We start from the raw sequence: 15,908 nt of genomic DNA on the forward strand, positions 1-15,908 counted from the left end.
GCGAGCTGGGCCAAGCCCTGGGCCTCAAGGCAGAGAGAACCAGGTCTTGATAGTGTTGCTGGAGTCCTGACATCCTGCATTACTGCAAACCAGCTCTGCCCTGGGTTATTTAGACACTAAAACAAATTACCTTTTTAAACTGAAGCCAGTTTGGCCCAGATGTCTCAGCACTTGAGAGTAAAGGAATTTTAAGGAATATCATCACGTCGAAATGCTAGTCTATGCCAGTCAGTAAAGATAAGGTTTTGTAAAGAAAAAAGCCACCAAACTCTGAGAACTCACTCTTAGCAGAGAATCTTGCCTCCTCACTTATGAAGAAAATTAAGTTCCCTTGGGATGTCTTATCAACAACCCCCTCCCTTCCACCACTATGACTCGGCTATGTAAGTCTTACCCCTTCCCCATGTCCTTGACCCTTAAATTTTCCATTTCTCCTAGGACCTTGTACCTCTAGGCACTGTTTCTCTCCTACATCCTCAGCCTTTCCCTGTCGATGTCCCCTTGCCTTCAATATATAAATATTCTCTAAATATGATTATATCTTCCATCCTAAAAAACTCCTCTCTTGACACTCAGCCCCCCTTTAGTATGGTCTAGGCTGTACCATCATTCTTGCTCAACCTTTGAAAACAAACAGTGTATATTTAATAGTTTCATTGCCTTAACTCCCAATGCATTTCTGTCTGATCTCTCCCTTCACCACTTATCCCGCAGTCCGGCTGGGCAAATAACTGGGAGGTGACAAGCAACTTGAAGGTTGAAACGGGAACTGCTTTATTGCGAGTGAACTCACCGGGAACTGAGCGAGAACTCAAAGTAGCGGGCACCCACGGTAGCAGGAGCCGCTCCTCTGCGAGACAGCAGAGGTAATATATACCTAACTAATTACACACAGCTTGACTCAATTAACATCATCTAGATACAGCAGTCAGCCAATAAGGAATCCTCATCATCTTAATGGCTCACTGGCGTTGCTTCACAAACCACTCCTCCTGACAAACTGCCAGGCGCCATCTTGACTTGATTTGTATCCCCAACACACTTATCTGGAAATGTCTTCATTAGAGTTATCAATGATCACTCATGTTGAATTCAATGAACATTATTCAGGCCTTACTGTCTCAAGTTCTCATGTATTTAGCATCATGATCATTTCTTTCTCTGCTCTTTTGGTTTCTACGTCATTGCTTTCCTATCTTTCTTCACACTTCTAGCTCTTTCGTTACTGGCTCCTACCATCTTTTCTTCTGGGTACCTGGTAAAAATTAGTAGTATCTGAGATTCTGTCTTTAGCACCTTGTTGCTTTCCTCCTAGATCCTCTCCATGGATGATCTCAACAGCCCTTAAGTCCTAACTAGGACTTTTGGTCTTCGGACTCCAGAATCTGGATATTCATGCCAGAGCTTCCTTTGAGTTTTCAGACTTGTGCATCCAACTCTCTATTGAACATCACATTGATGTCCTGCAGGCATATACATTCAGTGTACCAAGGCTGACCTAATAAAACCCCTTCGTTCTGTATTTCTTATTAGATTGATGACAGCACTATTCATTCAACACTCCTGCTACAAACTCAGCTTCTCCCTCTCCTTTATCTCTTATTTCTTTTTTAAAAATTTTATTTCTTACATACATGACAACAGTGGAGTGCATTACATTCATAATTATCCATTCACAGCACAATATCTCTTATTTCTAAGCAATCATACATCCTCCAGATTTTGCCTACCACAGAATTTCAGAATCCGGCTTCTCCTTTCCATCTCTATCACTTCTACCCTAGTTTGGATCAGTGTTCTATTCCCTACAGACGAGATCAGATACCTTTTTTCCTCTCCAGATCAAGCCCCTCACAAACTTCCAGAAGGTCTGTTATGGAAGCATGGCAAAGCGTAACTCCACTGCTTCCAGCACGCTCAGATTTCTTGATTGCTTTCTCATTGCTGATGACACCATTTTTCAAATCATCCACCAAGGAACATCTGTGTCTGGCCCACCTAAGGTGCCTGTGACAACTCCAACTATTGAACCTTACGTCGGTCTTATCAAATGACAATCTCCAGCTGGTTCCTAGAAATCTGAATTTTCCCACACATACCTCAATGATGCATGCATTTGAACATCTGGCTTAATGATAAAAACACCTTCCTGATCTTAGCTCTTGCCTCTCCAATCTCATTTACTTCTCACTACTCCCTGACTTTAGCTCCATGCTTTGGTAATCCTCCAGGCCTGTATTTTACTATAGTGTGTATCTCACTTGTATGATTTCACTTATGCCTCTGGCTCCTGCCCTTCATCTCCAGCCTCCTTTTATATAACTGTGATTCAGCTCGTATCTCCTGAATTACAACAATACCTAATTTTCTAACCTCCCATTTCTCTTCCCCCCATGTTTTGTCCTCTGTTCAGAGGATCAGACTCCCTTTTGAGCATCATCTCTATTATGCCTATCTCTATTATGGCCCTGACTGTCTGATCTCATAATTCCTAATCTGTGTGTCTATTTCTCCTTCTACAATATGAGATCTTGAAGTGAGAGACTCTACGAGTTCACTCATCAGTTCCCATCCCAAGCATAGACTGAACAAATGGCAGGAAATGAGTAATGTTTCTTCCATAAAAGAAGTGAATATGTGTGCTCTACCTATCCTTATTAGTGGATTCCCTGCTACAGAAATGAGAAATCAAGAGTACCAACAGGCAAAGGCACAAGTTGAGCAAGGAGGAGGTGACACGAGTTCGATAGAGACAGTATTAAAGTTTAACAGAAAAGGAAGATGCTCATTCAAAGGGACCTTCAAGGTCATTATACTAGTTGAGGAAAGAGGTGATGAACTTCTGAAAAAAAGACAGCAGAAGAGAAGGTGGAGAGGGGAGGACAGAGGTAACAGGTTTCTGAAAGGATTTCGTGACTGAACTGTTTCTGGGGGGCAAGTGTCCTGCTGTGTAACACATTCCTAACACATTTAGAACCACGCTCATTTTTGGCTCCCAGTTCTGTAAGTAAGAAGTCTAGGGATGGCATTGGATGAGTTCTCTGCTTAGGGTCTTATGTGGCTAAATGCAAGGTCTCGGCAGGGTTTACTGCTCATCTTACTTGAAGCTCTTCTTCCAGGCTCCTCTTGTTTTTGGCAGAACTCAGTTCCTTGCAGTTGCAGGAGACCCTTGCTTTCTGTCTGTCAGTGGGTCTTCTCTCAGCTCCATGTGGCCACTGGCATTCCTTCCTTGCCCTGTGGCTCCCGCCATATTCACAGCCAGCAACAGAGAATCCCCTCGCATGAAATCCCTCTCACACCTGGAATTTCTTTCCTCAGGAAAAAGCCTGATCACTCTTTCTTGCTCTTTTTTATTTTTATTTTTGATACCAAGACTAGAGCCCGGTGGTGCTTAACTACTGAGTCATATCCCCAGTCCTTTTTATATTTTTTATTATTTTGAGACAGAGTCTCCCTAAGTTGCTGAGGCTGGCTTTCAACTTGGGATCCTCCTGCCTCTGTCTCCAGAGCCCCTGGGATTACAGGCATGTGCCACCTCACCCAATGACTGATCTCTTCTAACGACTTATCTGATTATCCCTAGATAATCTCTTTTTAAGGCCAACTGATGTGTAATCTTAAATTATAATCTTAAATTACAAATTTAATCTTAAATTACCTTTAAAATCCCTTCATAGCAGCACCTAGATTAGTGTTTGCTGGAATAACTGGGAGTGAACATGTATGCACCACCTTGCCCAGCCCTGTGTATAATTTTAGAAACAAATGTACACCAGAGAACAGATCTAGAGGTCATCTCCGAGTAATAAGGAGAGACTGAGCATTCAATCAGGACATATTAGAGGGATATTGGAGCCATTCATTAACTAAACTTGAGAATACAGAAGGTGGAAGAGTTTTGGTGGGCAAATGAGTTCATATTTACATACATGACTACCAAGCTAAAGAGAAAAACAATCTGAAGTAACTTTTTTTTTTTATAAGAACATTTCCTATCAGCCTACTTCATAAGGGCTGAAGCCCAATAGTACTTTTTTTTTCCAGGAATATGAAATTATTGGAAAAAATTAGCTGGTACAAGAAACCGATCTTTAGGGAACATAGGGTAATAGGAAATATACTTTATAAAAATATTTTGTTCTGCTCAGCTATCTGAAAGTTCTAAAGAATATCCTCTGACTCATAATGGTTTATAAAATGTGCCTGAAAATTGGGGGCCAGGTTTTTATTCTCTAATTCTTACGAGAACCTGGCCCCACATTTTCATTACAGTGGTATTTCTACCTCATGGCAGGAAATGGCAGTCTGTGGGATAATGGCCTTGCATATTTCCATCAACTGAAGACCTCAATGGGAAAAGTTACAGGGTAATTTTCCTAATTCTTCAAAACATATCCACACGTCTAAAGTATCAACTACACAGGCTACCAAATGTTCTTGCTTTGTGTAGTTAAATAGATTTCCATGATTCCGTCCACCTTCCCATGAATTATTCAAATGCCAGGCATTTCAGGGAAGAGAGAGGAAACTAATACAATTAAACATTTTCTGCATGCATCTGGCAGAGATGGGGGTAAAGGCAGATAAACTTGAGGGTAGGTCATTACAATGGGACCTGACCAGTGCTAATGAATACATATATGAGGTGCTGGGAGATGTAAGGATGGAGGTGAGCCTCAAAGACCAGGCAGACAATAGATCATACAAGACAAAGACATTTTTAATAACAGGATTGATTGTCTTGTCTTGTTTTATTCTGTAGATGCTTGAGATCCAATTCTCTACTTTGTGTTCTTTATTTTTTTCTTTCAGAATTTGCATCGATTCTTTTTGGTACTGGGGATTGAACCCCAGGGTGCTTTACCACTGAACCAAATCCCCATCACCTCCCCACCCTTTTTTTTTTTGTACCCGGAATTGAACTCAAGAGCACTTAACCGCTGAGCCACATCTCCAGCCTTATTTTGTATTTTATTTAGAGACAGGGTCTCACTGAATTGCTTAGTACCTCCCTTTTGCTGGGGCTGGCTTTGAACTCGCAATCCTCCTGCCTTAGCCTCCTGAGCCTCTGGGATTACAGGCATGCACCACTGTGCCCAGCCCCTTTTTCTATTTTATCTTGAGACTGGGTCTCTAAGTTGCTTAGGGCCTCACTAAATTGCTGAGGCTCACCTTGAACTTAGACCAAACCTAACATTTATTGGGATAGAGGAAGGCACAGAGATTCAAACGAAAGGAATGCACAATCACTTCAATGAGATAATATCAGAAAATTTCTCAAACATGCAGAATAAGTTGGAAAATAAAATACAAGAGGCTTACAGGGGCTGGGATTATGGCACAGTGGCAGAGCACTTGCCTCACACATATGAGGCACTGGGTTCAATCCTCAGCACTACATAAAAATAAGTAAATAAAAAAGGATGTGGTCCATCTACAACTATATATAAATAAAGAGGCTTACAGGACACCAAATGTACAAAATTACAACAGATCTACACGAAGATTTATTATAAGGAAAGTGTTTAGCATACAGAATAAGCATAAAATCTTAAAGACTACAAGAGAGAGAGGAATCAGATCATATAGGGGGAGACCAATTTGTATCTCAGCAGATTTTTCAACCCAGACCCTCAAAGTCAGGAGATCCTGGAATAACATATACCAAACTCTGAAAGAAAATGGATGCCAACCAAGAATCTTATATCCAGCAAAATTAAGCTTCAGACTTGATGATGAAGTAAAAATCTTTCATGATAAACAAAAGTTAAAAGAAGTTACAGTGAGAAAGCCCACACTTCACAGCATCCTTAACAAAATATGGAGGAGGAAATGAAAAACAACAATGAAAATCAACAAAGTAAGAAACTACACTAAAGGAAAGGCCAATCAAAGGAGAAACTAAGTCAAGTTAAAAACCAGAAATAAACCGAAATGACCAGAAATACAAATCATATTTCAAAAAATAACCCAAATCATATTTCAAAAATAACCCTGAGTGTTAATGACCTAAACTCATCAATTAAGAGACATAGACTGACAAATTGAATTTAAAAAAAAGACCCAACAATATGTTGCCTTCAAGAGACTCATCCACAGACTGAAGGTGAAAGGTGGGAAGAAAATACACTACTCACATGGACCATGTGAAAAGAAGGGGTTTCCATCCTCATATCAGATAAAGTGGACTTCAAATCAAAGTTAGTGAAAGGGATAAAAAAAGACATTTCATTCTGCTTAAAGGATTCATACATCAACAAGACATAACTACCATAAATATCTATTCCCCAAACAATGGGGCGTCTCTGAATGTGAAACAAACCCTTCTCAAATACAAGAACCATAGACTACAACAAAATAATACTGGGTGACTTTAATACACCTCTCTCACCACTGGATAGATCTTCCACACAAAAAGAAACTCTAGAACTCAATAATACAATCAATAATTTGGATATAACAGACATATATAGATTATTCCATCCATCAACTAGCAAATACAGTTTCTCCTCAGCAGCACATGGATCCTTCCCCAAATATACCATATGTTATGCCACAAAGTAAGTCTTAGCAAATGCAAAAAAATAGAGATACTACCTTGTGTTCTTTCTGACCATAATGGAATAAAATTAGAAATCAATGATAAAATTTAAAAAGAGAAACTACTCCAACACCTGGAGACTAAAGAATTTAGTCTATTGAATATGCTATTGAATAATGCATGAATAACAGAAGACATCAGGGAGGAGATAAAAAGAATTTTTAGAGAAATGAGAACTCCAATACAACTTATCAAAATCTCTGTGACACTGTGAAGGCAGTGCTAAGAGGAAAGTTCATTGCATGAATTTAATTCATTAAAAGAAGAAAAAGTCAACAAATAAATGACCTGAAAAGACCTAAAAAAAAAAAAAGAGAACAAACTAACACCAAAAGTAGTAGAAGACAGGAAATAATTAAAATCAGGGTGGAAATCAATGAAACAATCCAAAAAATTGACAAAATAAAAAGCTAATTCTTTGAAAAAATAAATAAAACTGACAAACCTTTAGCCACCCTAATGAAAAGGAGGGAGAAAACTCAGATTAATAAATTTGTGATGAAAAAGGAATTATCAGGACAGACACAACTGAAATACAGAAGACAATTAGAAACTATTTAGAAAATTTATACTCCAGTAAAATAGAAAACTTCAAAGACACCGACAAATTTCCAGAGGCATATGATCAACCCAAACTGAGTCAAGAGGACATATACAATTTAAACAGATCAATTTCAAGCAAGGAAATAGAAGATGCCATCAAAAGCCTTCCAACAAAGAAAAGCTTGGGACCAGACGGATTCGCAGCTGAGTTCTACAAAACCTACAAAGAAGAATTAATACCAATACTCCTCAAATTATTCCATGAAATAGAAAAGGAAGGAACCCTTCCAAATTCATTCTATGAAGCTAGTATTAACCTGATACCAAAACCAGGCAGAGACACATCAAGGAAAAAAAATTTCAGACAAATACCCCTGATGAACATGGATGCAAAAATCCTCAATAAAATTCTGGCAAATTGCTTACAAAAACATATCAAAAAAAAATAGTGAACCATGATCAAGTGGGGTTCATTTCAAGGATGCAAGGTTCGTTCAACATACGGAAACCAATAAATATAATTCATCACATCAATAGACTTAAAGATAAAAATCATATGATTATATCAATTGATACAGAGAAAGTGTTTGACAAAATATAGCACCCTTTCATGTTCAAAACACTAGAAAAACTAGGGATAGTAGGAACATACCTCAACATTGTAAAAGCTGTCTTTGCTAAACCAAAGGCCAACATCATTCTAAATGGAGAAAAATTGGAAGAATTCTCTCTAAAAACTGGAACAAGACAGGGATGCTCTCTTTCACCACTTCTATTAAACATAGTCCTTGAAACTCTAGCCAGAGTAATTAGACAGATGAAGGAAAATAAAGAATATGAATAGGGAAAAGCAGAACTCAAACTATCATTATTTGCTGATGACATGATTCTATACTTAGAGGATTCAAAAAACTCCACCAGAAAACTTCTAGAATTAATGAATGAATTCCGCAAAGTATCAGGATATAAAATCAATGTCCATAAATCAAATGCATTTCTATACATCAGTGATGAATCCTCTGAAGAGAAATTAGGAAAACTACCCCATTCACAATAGCTTAAAATAAAATACTTGGGAATCAACAAAAGAGATGAAAGACCTCTATAATGAAAACTAACAAACACTAACAAAAGAAATTAAGAAGACCTTAGAAGATGGAAATATCTCCCATGCTCCTGGATAGGCAGAATTAATATTGTCAAAATGGCCACACTACCCAAAGTGCTATACAGATTCAGTACAATTCCAATCAAAATCCCAACATCATTCCTCATAGAAATAGAAAAAAAACAATCAAGAAATTCATTTGGGAAAATAAGAGATCCAGAATAGCCAAAGCAATCCTTAGCAAGAAGAGTGAAGCAGGATGCATCACAATACCAGGTCTTAAACTATATGACAAAGCTATAGTAACAAAAATAGCATGATATTGGCACCAAAATAAACATGTAAACCAATGGTACAGAATAGAAGATACAGAGAAAACCCCACACAAATATAGTTATCTCATATACACAAAGGTGCCCAAAACAGGTGCTGGGAGAACTGGAAATCCATGTGCAACAGAATGAAATTAAACTCCTATCTCTCACCATGCACAAAACTCAACTCAAAGTGGATCAAGGACCTAGGAATTAGTCCAGAGACCCTGTGCCTAATAGAGGAAAAAGTAGGCTAAATCTTCATCATGTCAGATTAGGCCCCGACTTCCTTAACAAGACTTCTAAAGAGCAAGAAATAAAATCAAGAATTAAGAAATGGGATGGGCCCAAACTAAAAAGCTTCTTCTCAACAAAAGAAACAATGAGGTGAAGAAAGAGTCTACATTTGGGGAGCAAATTTTTACCACATGCATGTCAGATATATATTTCCAGGATATAGAAAGAACTCAAAAAACTTAACACCAAAAAAACAAACAATCCAATCAATAAATGGGCTAAGGAACTGAACAGACACTTCTCAGAAGAAGATATACATTTGATCAACAAATATATGAAACATCTCTAGTAATTCGAGAAATCCAAATCAAAACTACTCGAAGATTGTGTCTCACCCCAGTCAGAATCGCAGTAATCAAGAATACAGACAACAATAAATGTTAGTGGGGAAAAAGGCACACTCATACATTGCTGGTGGGACTGAAAATTGGTGCAACCACTCTGGAAAGCAGTATGGAGATTCCTTAGAAAACTTGGGATGGAACCACCATTTGATACAGCTATTCCACTCCTCAGTCTATACCCAAATGACTTAAAATTAGCATACTATAGTTAATATAGCCACATCAATGTTCATAGCAGTTGAATTCACAATAGCTAAACTGTGGAAGCAAACTAGATGACCTTCAATAGATGAATGGATAAAGAAACTGTGGTATATATACACAATGGAATACTACTCATCATAAAAAGAATAAAATTATGGCATTTGCAAGCAAATGAATGGAGTTGAAGAATATCATGCTAAGAGAAGTAAGCCAATCCGAAAAAAACAAAGGCCAAATGTTCTCTCTGATAAGTGGATGCTGATCTATAGAGTGGGGTGGGGCATGGGAAAAATGGAGGAACTTTGGGCAAAGGGGAGGGAGTGGTGGGAAGGGCTTGTAGGGGCAGGAAAATGGTGGATTGAGATGGACATCATTACCCTAGGTACATGTATGATTGCACATATGGTGCGACACTATATTATGTATAACCAGAGAAATGAAAAATTGTGCTGCAATTGTGTACAATGAATCAAAATCTATTCTGCTGTCATATATACCTAATTAAAATAAATAAGTTAATTTAAAAAATTAAGTACAAAAAACTACACAATTTTATAGTGTAAAACTTGATCCATTTTGACAAGTTATCTATCAAGTCATTAACATAATTTAAATAAGAAACATGTCCACTTCCCTGAAGTTTCTTTGTGCTTTGTTCCTATCCCCTATTGCATACATACCCTGGTAATCTGCTGTGTAATTACAGATTGCTTTGAATTTTTTATAATTTTCTATAAATTCAACATGATTTTGAGATTCATCCATATTGTTGTATGTTATCCATATTGTTGTATTTTATTCCTTTTTAGTGTGGAGTTCTATTCCATTGTATGGGTGTATTATAATTTGTTTATCCTTCCACCTGTTGATAGACATTTAGGTTGCTCCCAGTTTGGAGCCATTGCAAATAATAACAATACCAATGTTTGTGTGTAAGATTTTACGTGACCATAGCCTTCCATGTGTTTTTGGTAAATATTTAGGAATGGATTGGTTGCATTACATGGTTGAAGGATGTTTAAGAAACTGCAAAATTGTTTTTCAAGGTGGCTGCACTATTTTCCCCCCCTCCGGCAAAGTAAGAGAATTTCATTTGCTTTACAGCCTTGTCAAAACTTAACATGGTCAATCTTCTTTAATTTTAGTCAACCTAATGGGTGTATAGTGGTATTTCATTGTGGTTTCCATTTTCATTTCTCTTTTGACTAATGAGGTAGAACATCTTTTTATATGCTTATGAGACATTTATTTTCTTTTGTAAAGTGTTCAAATCTCTTGCCCATTTTTTATTATTTAAGACACTGAAGGAATTCAAACAAGAGCATGTCACAAATTTATGTTTTAGAAAATCAAGCAAGCTGGAAATATTGAGGATGAATTACCCCAGGGTGTTGAAGTGCCGAACAGGGATTAGTTGAGAGATATTAGAATAGGTCCAATTAGAATTGGTCCCTGGCAGTGGGTTAGGAGACATTTTTGAGATATGACTCATAGGTGCTGGTGGCCATGTTTCCATGTGAGAGCTAACCAAGAGGGAAGACATTCAATTCCATTGGAAATGAAGATCTCGAATGCAAGAAAAATATACATAATACCAAATACTTATTGCTATGGTTTGAATGTTTGTTTCCTCCAAAACTCATGTTAAAATTCACGTAATAGTATTGGGAAGTAGGTCCTTAAAAGTGTTTAGGAAGTCTCCCCTCATGAACATATTAATGCCATTATCTAAGGAGCATTCTCTCATTGTAGAATTCTTTTTTTCAGGGTTCAAAAATTTTAGGAAGTATCTGGACCTTTTTATAACATTTTGGTAGGCCACTGAATGGGGATTTTATGTAAATCTGAAGATATATCTTCAATTTTATTTATTTATTCAAATTTATTCTATTATTATTTCACATCATTATCTTAGTTTTTCTTCTTATGGGAAATCATATTAGGTGGAAGTTGAATCTTTTGGATCTATTATCCATGTCTCCACACTTTTCATTCCTTACCCTTTCTAAATTATGTTCCAGGAGATTCTATGTCAGCTTGCTCTTTTAGCTTATTTAGGTCTATAGTAATGTCCATTGTTTTATTCAATCCTATTAGATATTTTTTTGAGAATAACTTTAAAGGCATTTTGTTCTTCATCATCTGTTTGTACCAGTATTATTTGAGTATACTATTTATGCTGTTACATATTAATCACATAAAATATCATATTAAAATAGGATGGGCAGTGAAGCTCTGCTATAGTTTGGATCTTGATGTCCCCTACAAAGGCCCAGGTGTTAAAGGTCTAGTTGCCAGCTTGGCCAATGGATGGTGATGGAAACCTTTATGAGATGGAGCCTCGTGGGAGGTTTTCACTGGGGATGTGTGTTAGAAGGGGATTGTTGTATACTGGTCTCCTTCTCCCTCTCTGCTTTCCGGCTGCCCTGATCTGAACAGCTTCCTCTGCCATGTGCTCCTGCCATCATGTGCTGCCTCACCACAGGCCCAAAACCAACGGGGCCAAAGGACTATGAATTGAAACCCTCTAAAATTGTAAGCCAAAATAAACCCTTATTTCTATTGATTTTCTTAAGCATTTTGTAATAGTAAATGCAAAACTAACAAACAAGCTTTAGTGTGTGAAATAGATGGGGCTTAAATGACCCTGCATCTTAAGCAGTGATACTCTATTATACCCGATAGTCCCTTTCTGAAAGAGAATTTTGTAAGATCCCTTTTTTTTTCTTTCCTGAAAATGAAATCCACAGATACTGTAATCTGCACAATTAAAAGAAACTCTATTGCAATGGAAGGGGAAAAATAAAAGGAAAGATATTGAAAAAAATAATATATATTTTGGCTTGCACTTCCCTGGCAGGCAACAGTAATCAAATGCAGGAAGACATTGTGTATGCCACTGTCAGTCTGGTACAGATGTGCACTATTAAAGACCCAAACACCTCCAGTGGCATGGTCATTAGTGACATGATGTTCCAAAATTTGAAAAGCTCTAGGTAAAGTCCTAAAAAAAAAAAAAAAAAAAAAAACCATAATCTTCCTTTGATTTACATGGTAGTGCATTCCTGGAAAATTCAGTGTATATAATAACGTAGCCAAAATACTACTCATGTTATTCTTTTCCGAGTTCTTTGAGCCAATGTTTATTTTTATTTTTTATAAGTTTTAAAAGTGACAAATTTTCCTGAGCTCAGTTTTAGTCCTATTCCACAGACTGTTAGTTTCATTATTTTCTAGATAATCTGCAATTTCATTTTTGTTTCCTCATTGACCAAAATATCTTAAAATTGAAAAAAAAAATCTTTCTAGGTCTTTATGGTTGTTGTTCCTTCATTTCTAGTTCTATTGGATCATGGTCAGAAAATGTAATTTGAGGTAAATAATTTGGAACTTAATGAGTCTTTCCTAGTGGCCTACTTTAGGATTACATTTTGTAAATGCTCAATGAAACTCTTGAATATAGTGTAATCAGAGTTTTCGGGACAAAATAGTCTTTCCACACCTATGAGATCAACCTGAGGAACTAAGACCCTTCATAACCATTTCTGTTCAAGGTCTATGAGAACATTTTACGGATTAACAAGTAATGTGGCTTTATTGGTTGCTTTTGAGTTTTTACTTAATGTCTTCAATGCTCTTCTTTTTATGGCTTACACCATTGATTACTGAAGATTGACTTTTTGACCCAATTAGTGAACACCGAACTCAATGCTGATATTATTAATATCCTCTGTTTCATATTGTCACCAATTCTGTTAACTTGAAATCTTTCTCTTTTAGAAGCAAATGGCTAGTTTCATTTCTTGATGTGGTGCAACTTTTCAAATTGTCTCAAAATACATGAATTTATGCCATTTAAAACTGTAGTAAGGATACACATGGTCTTGTTTCCATTACCTCACTTTAGGGATCCTCTCTGATTCTCCTAGTTCGTGGGTGATTGCTTCCAAAATCTTAAGAAACAATGATTCAGTATTGCTTCCCTCTTCCAACCTGTTATTTGGGTATCTTCTAGATTTCTAATATTTACCTATTTTTATATCCAGCTTTAACATTTACAGGAATTGTTTCATTTTGTAGCCATAGTTCTTAGAATTATCTAAATATGTTTCTATTTAGAACTTTTCTATATTTAGGTGGATGTGTATAAACAGCTTACATGTATTAATCAGTAAGGTGCCGAGTTTAGAGCAAAGGCTCAATGAATGGAAACTTTTCACATTATTATTGCCCAAGTCAGATTAAAAATGACATAGGTATTACTTCTTTCAAAATGGCAGACTCGGGTAGTGTTTGGTCAGCCTTTTAGTTTATATAATATTTTGAGCAACTGATAAAATTAGAACAAAACCATGATAAATTTATAAGTCCAAACACTGAAGAACAAATTTGCTCTAACTTAAATTTTAAGGTTTCCCATCCTAAAGCTGGGAATGGATCCACCATTTGACCCAGCTATCGCCCTTCTCGGACTATTCCCTGAGGATCTAAAAAGAGCGTACTATAGGGATACTGCCACATCAATGATCATAGCGGCACAATTCACAATAGCTAGACTGTGGAACCATCCTAGATGCCCTTCAATAGATGAATGGATAAAAAAAAATGTGGCATCTATACACAATGGAGTATTACGCAGCACTGAAAAATGACAAAATCATAGAATTTGCAGGGAAATGGATGGCATTAGAGCAGATTATGCTAAGTGAAGCTAGCCAATCCTTAAAAAACAAATGCCAAATGTCTTCTTTGATATAAAGAGAGCAACTAAGAACAGACCAGGGAGGAAGAGCATGAGGAAAAGATTAACATTAAAAAACAGACGAGTGGGGGGAGAGAAAGGGAGAGAGAAGGGAAAGCATATGGAAATGGTAGGAGACCCTTAATGTTACACAAAATTACATATAAGAGGTTGTGAGGGGAAAGGGGGGGGAACAAGGGAGAGAATTGAACAACAGCAGATGAGGTAGAGAGGGAAGATGGGAGGGGAGGGGAGGGGGATAGTAGGGGATAGGAAAGGTAGCAGAATACAACAGTCACTAATATGCCATTATGTAAAAATGTGAATGTGTAACAGATGTGATTCTGCAATTCATATTTGGGGTAAAAATGGGAGTTCATAACCCAATTGAGTCAAATGTATGAAAGATGATATATCATGAGCTTTGTAATGTTTTGAACAACCAATAAAAAAACAAAAACAACAACAACAACAAAAGATTTGGGCTGGGGATGTGGCTCAAGCGGTAGTGCGCTTGCCTGGCATGCGTGCAGCCTGGGTTCCATCCTCAGCACCACATACAAAAAACAAAAAACAAACAAACAAAAAAAAAACAAAAAAAAAGGTTTCCCATCCATGTAGTACAGGAAAAAAATAGTAAAACCCAAGAAAAACACATTTTGAATGCAGTCTCTTGCTTTAGTCCACCCTACAGGTTCCAGGATGTTTTAAAATTCAGTAGTTATATCCAGGGAGGGCATGTGACAAGCTTGATAAGTGAAAGCAGATATTGAGAGTGGTCTACATTGCTCATGGATACTACTTTTGTGTGCTTTCAGCAGCAAGAAAAACAAACAAAAAACCCAACAGTGACTTAACCCATCATAACATTTTTTTCTTCAACAATTACAGAAAAGAATCCTTTGGATTGATTCAGCAGCTCAATAGTTTTATGGATTTAGGGCTTTTCTCTTTTTCTATTCAGTCATCCTCAGATGATAGGCTTTACCATCCTCTCTAGCATAGGGGTAAAATTATGGCTGTCCTATTAATAAGCATCACAACATGACCAAGGCATCTCAAGCAGGAAGGATGGGGGCAGGAACATGAAGTATTTTCACTTCATGCAGTTGTTTAAATCAGAGAAATGTGTCTTTCTCCTCCAACAGACAAGGCATTATCTGGAGCTGGTAGCATGACCAGCCCAGATCAATCTCCATAGGAGATTGATTGACTTACAAATCATGAATCATCACTAAGGACTGGGACTGAGACTAAACAAACAATTGCCTACTATGTAAAGTACTTAGAGCAACTGAGTTCATGTTTTTGTATGCTTCTGATCATAGCCACTGGTTGTGATTAACCCACTCTCACAGGCAAAGATACTTTAAGGTATATCTGATCAAAGCAATGGTGTTCTGAGAAAACTATTAGGCACGTGCATTCAAAAGCAAAGATGCATGATTGCTCTAATTATTCAACTCTTACACATGTTTCCAGCTTTAGCTCAAGTTCTAGCAACACAGAGAAGCACAATTGAGTGAAAATCTCATGGAGATGGAGGAAGCTGGACATTGATTCAAACCCTGATTCTACTACTCATCTCCTATGTGGCCTTGGGCACAGTACTGTAGCCCTCAGTTCTCTCATCTATCAAATATGAAGATAATATATCATCCACATAAGATCATGGTGAGAATTAAATGAGATAGTGCATTGAAATTACACAGACCTTCCAAGATTAACACAGTGCAATTTGATCAGGCTAATGTAT

Source organism: Marmota monax, unplaced genomic scaffold (genome assembly GCF_021218885.2).
Source record: "Marmota monax isolate L192 unplaced genomic scaffold, Marmota_monax_Labrador192_F-V1.1 WCK01_AAM20220418_F8-fsc00066, whole genome shotgun sequence".
Classification (NCBI taxonomy): domain Eukaryota; kingdom Metazoa; phylum Chordata; class Mammalia; order Rodentia; family Sciuridae; genus Marmota; species Marmota monax.